Source organism: Dermacentor variabilis, chromosome 3, assembly GCF_050947875.1.
Source record: "Dermacentor variabilis isolate Ectoservices chromosome 3, ASM5094787v1, whole genome shotgun sequence".
NCBI classification, from domain to species: domain Eukaryota; kingdom Metazoa; phylum Arthropoda; class Arachnida; order Ixodida; family Ixodidae; genus Dermacentor; species Dermacentor variabilis.
In genome coordinates, this window is record NC_134570.1 from 37,112,119 (window position 1) to 37,124,577 (window position 12,459).

The following is a 12,459-nucleotide window of genomic DNA, read 5'->3' on the forward strand; positions in this document are numbered from 1 at the left end:
TCCTGCACTCGCCACGTTTGCACAACACACACACACACACACACACACACACACACACACACACACACACACACACACACACACACACACACAAACACACACGAGCGCGCGCGATTTAGAGCCTGCATTCCATCGCGCCCGCGCGTTGAGAGAGAATCCGTTTCGCGCGCGCGATCAAACGCGAGGCGTTTGCAATTATCACGGCATGGAGGACACGCGCGAACGCTCCACTTCGGCAGAAATATTCGACGTATTTCTCCCGTAAGCTTGCCAAGAGGCGAAACGAACGGCAAAGGAAGGGGCCATGAATAGTTGGCGGAGCTATGGGGAGAAACACGTCGACGCACGCCGGTGTGCTTATGTGCATACTCGTCGCGTTTCGTGGCAGAGCATTCGAGCCGTGAAGGGAAGCATGTTTTCTTTCTGTCTCTCTCTTCGTTCTTTATATTTTTTTTCTTTTGTGCGGCGCAGCTCTATACGCGGGTTTCCCAGCGCTGAGCGCGCGCGCCTGTGTAAACAACGTCGCGGCAACGCGCGTCCAATTCACCGAGCGCGATATTAGGTGACGCCTCTCTTATTTTTGGTTTCGTAGGATTGCCTGCATGCGCGCGGAGGAAAGAGAAAAATAGCTATCCCGAGCAACGAGACCAACGAAACATTTGTTTCGCTTGCGTGCTTCAGTTCTCGCATTCTTCCTGAGGACGCGCTTTCTCACTGCATGCCAGGTGATTAATCACTGCACACGAATCACTGCGGTTTGATTTAAGCAAGAGTGGCCTAATCAGAAAAAAAAATTAAACGCCTATTTTGACTACTACACGGTCGCAGAGAATGCGCTGAAGCAAAGTTCTCTGATTAGTTGACGACGAAGTTGTGGAAAATCTGGTGGCAAAAGTTGTATCCAGTACTCCCAATACCAGGAAATAAATTAATGTATCATATTACCATTGACCTACTTCTCCAGTGGAAAGTAAACCCGAAAAATCGAGACCTCCATTACTTTAAACAATACTATGAAATAGTAACAGGTTCTAACAAACCGGTCAATGTGCACCACATACATTGATGGCATACAACTAGTGTATACGAAAATAATAAAGGCTCTCAACGCGTCAGCCGTGCAACCAGACGAACTTGACACATTTGCCCTATCACCCGGGCGGACCCTATACTGCGTACAACTCAGAGCGGTAAAGCTTTTCTGCAATAACGCTAGAAGAAACGTACTTTTCCCCTCCGTGCCTGTATGAATGCCGCGTGGCATCGTTGATAAAACGGATGCACTTCCCTCACCAACTGTCGTTGTTTGTTCCACAGTGAAATGCACAACCCTCTATAGTAAACAAATGGAGGGGGGGGGGGTCGTACACGCCAAGAATCGCACGGCATGGACTGCTACGCTCAGCGAAGCCAACGTTCTCTCTTCGTTAAGGAGAGTCGCGAACAAACTCGCTCCCAACAGAGGGAGCCGCCGCTTTTATCTGAAGCCGTTATCTTTCAGGTCACGGGCCGTGACACAAGCACACACAGACAAGCGTATACGCCGTGGTCGAGGGTGTTTGCTCGTTTCGAGAGGACATCTGCCGAGTCGGCACAGACTCTGCGGCGGCAGCCGCGAAACAACCGCGAGTTTCACAACCTTGTTAGTTCAACTCGGGATCTCTACCAGCCGGTGTGGTTTGTTTACCCTGCCACTTGCAAACAGACGCTCAGGGAATGGGATGGGGGTGGAGGATCCGCGGCGGTCCAAGTACCAATTTGCAGTTTCTCTCTAGTAACGGAAGACAAACTACTGGAGAGGGTTTCACTTCACGCTTCAATGCCCAATAGAAGAGAGAGAGACGTGGCATTATCTGAGGCCGGCCAAGAGCGCAAATTAGATCGCACGATGACAGCGCCGGTTCGCTGGCCGACATGTCAGAATCTCCTAAATGAAATCACTGACGAGTCGGAAGCGCCAAACATGTCTTGTATAAAAATTCGCAGTTCTGTCCGAAAGGCGAAGCACCGATTGCGATAGCAAATTAGTAGATAGCTGTACAGAGTAAGCAGAGTAGTTTTATCGGCCGTGTAAACTTCTAAACATTCGCTTGCTAAGTAAATTAACAATGATATAATGTGTAAGCGTGACTCAACGAGGAAGTAGAAAGAAACAGACACACACTGAGACAGCGCTGTCTTTGTGCGTCGGCTTCTTTCTACGTCCTTGTATGGATTCAAACCAACTAACCCGTCAACGTGTTTGAACTAAATTAACCAGCACGGTGTCACGCGCGCACAGGTAAACATGAACACATCTCGCTCGATGACAGCGGCAACTGTCTATGAAAACGCTGGAGTTAGGAATCGCGGCAGCAGCTGCAGCCAATTCACCTCCGTGCATCTGTTGCTTCAACGCGAACGAAACGTCGAAAGCCCAGCGCATACGAAGCTACCCGGACTACGCGCACTCGGCAAACCTCGCAGATCACTTTGAGGGTGAGGCCCGCGCGGACGCGCACTTTGGCCACGTCGCAGATCGCTTTCAAGAGCGACGCGTCCGCGATTCGCGCGGCCAAAGCCGTAGCAGACGCCGCGGTTGTCTCCACTCTGTAAGGAGCGGCGGGCGAGGAGGACATCGAGACACCCTAGCAGCCGCCGGAGAAGAACGCCCCTCCTCTCTTGCCTGATCCTCCTGCTTCGCGCGCCACAGGAGAGGGCACGCATCTGGGTGGCGCTCCTCGCTCGCGCACGCGAAACTGAATTGCATTCACCTCACACGCTTTCCCTCATACGAAACCCCACGGCGACGGCAGAAATGCGCCTGGAGTGTCTATATAATTGCTATCGCAATAAAAATCTTATAAGAAACTCCAGTTATCTCGCATGCAATTCAAACGGCACAGTATAGACGCACTGGCCGTGATAAAGGCGATCGACTTGACATCGTCAACTAATGCTGACGGCTTATCGTAGCGTCAAGGAAGTTCGCAAAAATAGACGAAGTGGACTTTATTACGCGCTGCATCTGCTGTAACTTGATAAAAGCAACGAGCGCCGCGTCAAACGCTGCTCACTCTTCCGCGTCAAGTGGGCCTTTTGCCCACGCCAATACCTCCTTGCTGGTGTCGTTCTTCGGCAAATGCATATTGCCGCTCGGCATAAACGAGGCTCACTTGCGAGATCAGACTGCTTCTTTGAGACAAAAAATAAAAACAATAAAGTTGGCAGCGGAGGACTCTGTGACAGAACCTAGTAGAAGTAGAAGTGAGATGCAGGGGGGGGGGGGGCAGCACAAAGCACCGCCCGATGCCGCGACAAGCGCGAAATATGCAGAGGAACGAGGCAGGCACCAGGAGTTCGCAGCTTCCCTACATCTGACCCGCGGCGCACCACCCGTACGCAGCGGCCCCTGCAGTTGACGCACGGAGATGGAGGGGCGGTCTGTTCTCCGGGGCGCCCACTTTATCGGTTTTCCGCGTCTTTTTGCGCCTTATTTGTGTCGTATCCTCGCCAGATCCCCTGTCGCCTACGAGGGGCCGAGCGAGCCCTACACGTATAGCAGCATTTCTCGCAGCCCGCTTTTTTTGCTATCGGCCGATTCTTCCTTCTTTCCATCCTTCCGCGAACCCCAGTCGCCACCGACACGAACACCCTCCTTCTTTCCATGTCGCGCGGCCCTCGTCGCACTAGCAGGACAGCGCTTCTCCCACCCAGGCGTTGGGAAACAAAGGGACCACGGCGACAACGAGACGGTGATTTACGGTCGGCGGCAGCGTACACGACAAGCGCGTCGCACTGCGTTGCTGCGACAACGCGCCACGGCGGCGACCAGGCCGTTCGGCTTGCGCTAGCGAGCGCCGAAGGAGCTACACGCTCGCCCTGGTACGCAAGCGCCGGCGGCCGGATCAAGATGGAGCACCGACAGACAGACCTCGCCGCCCGTCCGTCCGTCTGTCCGCTTTCCTTTATTTACCCGACCCCTGCGACTTGCGGGGGTTCCCGGATCCAGCTTTTCCAGTCCATTAAGCGCACTAGCATCGTAACTTCGCTCCCCTGACCGAAGAAGGTGAACAGGAATGCGAAAGGCGACTTTTGAACTCGCCTGTCTACGGAGAGTGACGTCAACGTTCGTGCTTCGACTGTGAAACGAGTCCAATCACTTAAGCGCTGCGCAGTATTCGGAGTAGGATGGACGCAAGCAACCATTTAACTCCGCAGAGCTCCCGAGCAAGCGAGAGATGCCGCTCAGAAAGTATTGTTGCTCACTGAGCTTGCGCATCGGGCGCTCGTAAGAGCAACTGAGATCGCCGTGCGTTCGCTGTCTCCACATAACTGCGCAGTCACGTATCCATGAGGCCCGTCCCCCACGACTGGGAAGACGAAGAGCACCTCCTTTTCTGAAACACCTCAGAGGAAAGAAGCAGACGTGCGAATATACTAAATAACGAGGAGATTCAGTTCTCTCACGGTAACCGGGAAGACACAATCGAATACCGTTTCTGTGTGTTCGTCTTTCCGCCCAATGGAAATTCATTCTTTTTCGAACATATGCTGATCCGACATAATGCATCCCAGGCTCGTAGACACCCAGCACTGACGCATCTACAGCCGCAGCAGGTCTTCCATGCGCAGCTGCAGTAGTTCAACGGCGACGACAGCCAGGTCATGCATTCGAGACTGATTATCCGTGTGTAGGCGAGCGAAACGACAATCTCGCCGAAAGGTTCCTTCGGCCACAGCGGTGTACACGAGTAACACTCGGCCTGGCATCCCGCTGAGAGTGAAGCAACATGACGATACACTGGAAGGATGCGCAAGAGAATGACTGATGGACAAGACACGATCGTTTGGATCGGTGATGTCAAGGTCACGCCAAGAACAATCCGGCGGTTCGCCCAAGCTTGTTCGCCTTACGAGACATGCCCAAGCGACAACGACGGGTATGATCGGCGAGGAGGCAGGAAGAAAACGAAGAGCAAGGAAGGCGATCGACCGATCGCGGCCGGCCGTTAATTAAACGGGCCTCCGCAGCACGAGACGCGGCGCGTTTCTTCTGAGGCACGCGAGCAGCAGAAACCGGTCGATATTGAGTGACGACTGCACGAATAGAAACGTCCTTGGTTTGGCGACGCAAAAAAACAAAAAAAAGTAAACACACACACACAATGGAGAAACCAGGTGCGCTTCCGATCGAGGTGGAAACAATTCGCCTCTACGATGGATGTATTTGTACGACATGTTACTCTTCTTCATCCTTCCCTGCAATAATCTCTCAACCGCAACCCTCCCTTTCTGACACCAAGCGCCTTCCTTAGCGATAATATTCTGTATGTTGAGAATAGTTGGATTCATCCTCATCAATATCGACGTTGGCGTGGCCACATGTTGGGGGTCAGCAATACGAACAATTCTCACTCGCTCTCACTTCCGCTTAACAGGGCCATCATAGGCCCCCGTGGACCGCGGGCTCCTCTCCAATAACCGTCTTGTTCGTTAATAAAGTTTACGCTCACCGCTCAAAGGCAGCGAGGATGTTCATAGAGCGCTGTTTCTGGAAAACGCGCCGACGACGGGAAATTACAAAGGTCACATTTGGCTACGCCGTTCGCGCTAGTGAATTCAAAGGCGTCGGGAGGTAAGCGAAGCGTCTCGTTTATTTCGCTCAGATAAAGCCTCGATCGGAGTTCGTAAAGGTTCATTTGGATGCCTGGAATATATAAATGTTGCCGACACAAAACAAGCGGAAGTCGCCACTGGTGGTAGTAGCCTTGCGTGAATTTTGAACATGCCCACATTTTTCCTGACTGACCACAGGCAATCCTGTGGTCTGCGGCCTCATATGAAAGAGGAGCGTACATATAAGATTAGATATGCTCACAAATGTGGCAGTTTGCGACCCCCCCCCCTCCCCAACCGGGCTTGTGCCAACCATGCACGTGCTAGGTTAACATATCCCTACCTTCTCTCTCTCTTGCTCCCTTTTAGCTCACTGCCCCTTTTGAACAAGACCACAAAAATTCAATGACAACCGGTAATATCTCGCAGCCACTTTCTACGAGGCGGACCTGACCGCGTCCAGTAATGTCTACTAGTACCCCAGCTTGCGTGACCTTCACGATCCGAATCCGAAGTCAGCTTTCGGGCAGGGTCGAGGAGCCGAGCCGGCCCATGCGCAAGAAAATGGACCGGCCGGACGGCCGGCACCTTCCTCGGCTGCCGCCTGTTCGGCGGCGGACCTTCTTTCCTTCCTCTTCTTTCACTCGCACTTTGGTTTCTTCTTTCTTTCTCTCCTTCCTGCCTCTCTATTGCTGCCACTGCCTCTGCACATGCTGTAGCGTTGTGTTCCGCCGGCGGAGAAGGGAGCTAAGTAAATACAACACAGGAGGGAAGGGGGAGGTGAGACGAGGAGGAGGCGAGGAGTTGGCGATGTTAGAGAAGGGAGGAGCCGGTAAGAGGGAAGGAAGGGAGAGAGAAAAATGGTCGAAGGAAAAGAAGAAGCAGCCGTCGGCGCTCGGCCGTCGTCGACAAGGAGCGCAGCAAGCTCTCCTCCTTCGCTGCTGTTCCCAAGAAACGCGAGAGAGAGAGAGAGAGAGAGAGAGAGAGAGAGAGATCCGAGCGCCGCTGGAGATGCGCAGGAGAGAAGCGTTCAACGGGAGCGGAAGTGCCGCCAGCGCTCTCGGTCCACGCTACTGACTAGCCTTCGTCGAATTCCACGCTCGTCCCCGGCGCCCTTCCAGCACTTTGAGTTATCGTATGGCACGTAACGGGGCATCATAACGCGAAGAATGAACCCACCTCGCGAAGGAATGCGGAAACCTCGGGCACGAAGTCTGCATACTATTTGTTGTTTACTTATTGTTTTTGGGATGACGATTAAACTGAAACTGAACTGAAACTGAAACTGAAGCACGCAGTGCAAACCGCTGTTTGTTGTTCCTGGTAGTACGTATTGCCGAGTTTTACGTATTACTGCCTCTGGAAGTTCTTTTACATTTTGTTTTTACGCTTTTGTTTTAATTCACGACAAAGATTAAAGGTTGACCTTCCGCTTCTTTCGTCGTCGCTTCGTCACGTAACCATCTATATACCACACGGCAGCCCGCAAGGTATTGGTAATAAATAATGATATAAAGCGCGTTCGTTGTTTGCAAACAGTTTGCGAGTGAATTTCACTGTGTGCATCTTCCAATTCTCTTGTTTTCGCTCATGCTACCGTACGTGATCTGCCTGGAAACGCCGTTTCCTTACGCAGGTGTAACAAACTCGCCCATTGTTCAGTGTCCCGATAGCCTTCAACCATCGACGATGAAGTGAAATCTGCTTCGCCAGCTGACACTGCCTCCAAGTTATTTCTTTTTCTGCCTGACGCAGCTTCTTACGTTAGGATAGCGATATGGGCGTTTATGCTCCTTTCCGCTAACCAGACTTCTCATACTTCGGCGCTTTGCGCTGCATTCCCATCATAATCTTCGTAAGTAGGATCAATATACAAGTGCTCTACCGAAGGCCAGGAAGCATGATGAAACAAAGTATCCGGAGCTTCAGTTTCCCTCGTGCAATCTCACTTGTCGTCGTCTGGAAGCAGCGCGTGCGCAAATGCCCATCGATCTCGCAGAAGAAGCCGACGCGCCTGAACAAGAAAAGAAAACAAAACAACCAGGGGTCGGCCACTCCTCGCAGCAGACACCGGCAGCAGCAGCGCAGTGTCCAGAGCCGAGGCAGACGGGTCCCAAGCCCCCCGCTCGTAAGAGGAGCCGAAATCCAAAACCGGTTTTGCATTTCGCGTAGAGAGAGCGAGAGCGCACGCATCCCTTGAGGAGGAAAGCCCGCCGGTCCGCCAGTCGGTCCGACCAGCGAGCACATCCTTTCGGCGAGCGAGTCAAAAACAAAAGATCGAGTTCACGGAGGGGAACAGCGTAGCCTCCATCGGCGGCGGTTGCAGTAAAAAAATCAAAAAGCAGCAAACTGGCGCTATGAAAGAAGAAGCAAGAAGAACGGCCGATATTCATGAAACCAGGAGGGGACGATCCAATAAGACGGCGAGGGGGGAGAGGAGGGGGGGGTCTCAGCGGCCGCGCACGCACGCACACCAGCGTGAATGCATAAATCTGTTAAGATTCGCGCAGGCTTGGCGAGCGGTAGACACTTGATAATTACCAGCCACTTCGGCGGCGCGGGGGAGCTCGGCTTATACAAACAAACAGGCACGGCGGGTCGGACGGAACGAACATAGAAACAAATAAATAAGCAGCGGACGACCTACGCGCGCCTGCGTGTGTCCTTCTGGCTAAAGCCAATTATATTAATTGGCAATGTTTGCGCCCTTGTCTCTCCCCTCTCTCGTTCTTTGACTATCCTTCTTTCTTAACCCGGTCGTCTCCACAAGACGCCAGTCTTTTGTTCCTGGAACCCGGAGCTAAGAAAGCGTCGCTCCAAGATGCGCGCGCAGTGCGCCTATCCTGTCACGCGGCAAGAGATAAATGATACGTGTAACGACTTTGCATTGATAAAGGACAGTAGTGGGGAAACAAGTGCTCCGTCTTTGGTGCCACTTTCGTGGGCTCAGACGACCTTGAAGTTATCTTTTTCTTTACCTCTTTCTTTTTTTTTTGCAAGCTTCCTTCGTTTTCTGTTGTGCAATAGAGTAACCAGAAGACAGCCCGATGTCGCTTGCAAGTACTGCAGTGCGTATCTTTGAAAACCAGGATCTCGGCGAGCATAACGCAAAATGGGCTTAGCTCTCGGTTCTGATCAACTCGCACGAGAGGCTGCGAAATGTTGCGAAATCTCAGGAGTGACCTTCACCCTGTGACCGCGCGCGTGATTTCAGATTCCCACCAACGAACTGCTGCTAAATTGAGCTTTCTTTTTTTTAAATATACATGAAAAGAACGACGAGCAATAGTGACCCAAAGCTGTGTAAGGAATCAACTTCGTCATAGAGGGACTCCTTGCAGCTTCCGCTACAGTAATCGCCACAGCAACGACAGCGTCTCCGTTCAGCGCAAGCTCAACGTACGCATTACACTACTAATAGATTTCGGGGTGCCACAGGCGGTCATAACGCGTCGCAATGCTATCACGCTCCTTGGTGTCTTTTGCGGAAGCAAATATTTGCAAACGACAACGCCGCCCTCGGATTTTCCTTCTGTGGACCACCAGATGCAGGCTTCCCGACAGCAAACAACTGATAAGAAAGAGAGATGGGGCATGGGGCCTTGCACTGGCGATGTGCACGACAGCGAATAGGGGAGGGTGGGAGGGGGGGAGGCATAAATATGTAGAGGCGGCTCTCGAAAAGAGCTCGGAAGACAATGTACTACGGCAAGGGTTGAAGGAGTAGGAAGGGCGTACAGGGGAGTCTAGATAACGTGAGACACGGGAAAGACTGAGGAGGCTGTCTCACGAGGCCAGCACAAGCCAAGGAGGGAAAGGAGGGGCGGGAGGAGAGATGGTTGTAGCGAAGGCGAAAGCAGCAGAGAAAGAAACCAAAGAACGTTTAAAGAAAAATACGCGAAAGTGAACCGAGCTAGAACGCAGCAAAAAGAAAATGTAGGAGCGTCGGTTTAGTGAAGCGCCGCCCAGGCCCACCGAAGTGGTGGACGCTGCCACCAATGCAGCGGACGCGGGAAGAACGGCAGCCGAGAGAAAACAGCTTGGGGAGCGAGACGGCGGCGGCATGCGGCTACTGTCTCGTGTTATCCGTCTTGTGCTGGGACAGTTGGGTATGTCGCAGCGCTTGCCAGCATCGAAGGAAAAAAACAGAAGAAAAAAAGCAGAAGGAAGGAAGCGAGCAAGCATGCTGGAACGGCAGAGGTGACTGCTCAGCCGACCAAGTCTCCGCAGCGCAATTGGTAGCGCGGGTACATGACGCGTGGCCGGGCGCTTGGTTGCACACGGATAAACTAACCGCCCCGTTTCCACGGAAAGGCGGTGCGCCACTCCGGTCGGTCTACGGCCTCTAATTTCAAACGGTGGAGACGGGCGCCGGATAAGAAAGAAAGAAAAGAAAGGCTTGCTCACGAGGGACGGCGATGACGGTCCTCCCGCTCAGGCAAAATGCGCAACAAAGAAACCAGGTCTACCTCGCGTTCTACAGAGAACGTAGCAGCGGAAACGCAAGCATAACATGCGCGTCGGTTTGAAATCGGGGGGCCATCCACAAGATGTGACGAGACCGAGTGGCGAAACAAATCACAGCCCCTGCATTTGTGGCGATACCTTATGGAGTGCGCTGTAACGCGTCAGGTAGGCTATTTAAAGCTGAGCCTGAAAACGCGGCCTAATGGAGGAAAATCAACAGCGGAAAATCGCAGCAAACCTTTTAGGATTTTCGTATGAAGTAAATTCCAGTATAGTATTGACATTGACGTCAAATAAACGAGCATTTGTCGATAACTACGAGTTTCGAAAGAAGAATCAATAAGCATATGCGCCTTACTGCGGTTAAGAATGCGATAACACTGCGATTGCAAGAACTAACCAGAGAACATGGCTTCAACTGCAAGTTCGCGCTCGAGTTGATTTTTATCAACAAGCTTTAGCAACAAAGTTTCTCGCTACTGATCAGCGGACAGTGGGTACCTATACATAACGCGCCAAATCCATCAGATCACACGCTATACGCCACTACAGCTGTTACTTAATTTTCGTGTAACACAAGAAGACTGCGCAGCGACTTCCTAAATTTAACGCACGTTCTCAATCTTCCTTATCATGGCTTCTGGTTTCCTTAAGTGCTTCAAGTTTGCTTCTATATCCGCACGTGCAGATTCTTGCGCGACCCAAACGACGCTTCCGGCCGGCTAGTTAACTCGGAGCCACAGTTGCGGCGACGAAAAAGAAAGAAAAAAGGGGGGGGGGGGAGCAGGCTTCGGAGATACGCGTCTATCGAGCTTCTGCGAGGCTTTCCTAATGAAGCCGTTCGCGGAAAAAAGAAGACCCAACTATTAGTGACCCCAAAACGGCGATAAACGGCTGCCCCCTGGTGTTTCCGCGCTCACGCTGCGTCTCGAAAGGCAGAAAAGTGAGCAACGAGCGATCGGCGAGGAAGCCAGAGGGAGGATGCCGGCGGAACACTCGGGCTCCTCAACAAGTGAACAAACCCGGAGCCAAGGAGGAAGACGAGGGAGATATCGAGAGAGAGAGAGAGAGAGGTTCATCATCGTCAAGCGCAAAATCCTGAAAGGCGCCGGTCCTGTACCGCGCTCAAGGAAGGGCGTGGTGAGGGGGCAGTTGGGGAAGAGCAGGGAAAAAGCCGGCGTACAAACGAATGGAGCGGCGAGGAGAAAGCAGATGGTAGAGCAGGGAGGCTAGAGGCGAGAGAAGCGACGCGCTCGTACGCCGATGCACTTACAAGGCCCGCGAACTTGGGGTGCAAGTAAAGAACACCAGGAAAGAAAACGGCAGCGAAAACAACAGAGCCAGTGAAGAAGCAGATGAAGCAGCCGAGAGAGGGAGAGGGACGAGGCGAGAAATAATTGAAAACAGCGGCGGAACGAAGCCTGCTGCTTCTTTCTCGCGCGACCACGGGGCCTAAACAGGGCGAAGGAGCACGGCGCAAGGCTCCAGGGAGGGTAGTCGGCGGGTTGAACGAAAGAGGAGGTGGGGTGTGTGGGGGCAGCTGATGGTTCCGGCGCCGTTCATCGCTTCGCTGTCGTGCGCTTGCCGCTTGTACACGGTACCGCGAACGAGAAGCAGCAGCAGCCAGCCGGCATCCATGCACCACCAACACCGGCAGGAAGGCAGGCAGATCAGCAGGCGTGAGAGAAGAAGAGGTAAGAAAGGCAGCAGCGGCAGCAGCAGCAAGGCACCAGCGCCACCGCGGCCGTTACGGTAGTGCGGAACGAATGCCCGGCCACGAAACACCACCGACCTCTCTCCGAGATACCGGAGGCCCATGGTGGCGGCGGCGGCGGAGATCTCGGGGTGAAGAATGAGGAGCAATCGGCGGAACAAACGAAAAGTAAAAAGAAAGGCGCCCGCACTCCTGACCCCGACGCTGCCGCCAGCGCCACCGGTGACGAACTAAAAAAAAAAAAAAAGCAACCTATATATACAGATATATACCGACTCTTTCTTATGTTCGGGAACTAGAAAACAAGGCGAAATGGCGACGCGTCGATGGGCGATGCTGGGACCATCCGGCGCCGTGGAAATAACCAGAAATAATGGGATCACGACACCGGAGAGAGGCACAATGCGAAGGAGGGTTGTTGGCAGACAATAAAGAAAGCACGAGGACGATGATTTTATTGCCAGAGAGGCAAGTGGAAGTTGAGTCACTGAGTGCGATATAGATTCGAGGCGGGGTAAAAGAATCTGTAAGGTCCGCTGTAAGATGGGGGAACGGAAGGAAAATTCTGTTGAGACGCAGGAGTCCATAACGAGTCAAGGAGGTAACGGATGGCGGCAATATGTTATAGCTGACCAATTAAGGTTGAGTGCGTGAGAAACCAACAAAGAAAAATACATAAA

General features: G+C 52.7%; 1 protein-coding gene across 1 annotated transcript in view; it reads right to left on the minus strand.

Annotated features, from left to right (window-relative positions):
- Positions 1-12,459, minus strand: part of Eph (Eph receptor tyrosine kinase) — a 273,768-nt gene that overhangs the window by 238,577 nt on the left and 22,732 nt on the right. The gene's annotated exons all lie outside the window — the stretch shown is intronic.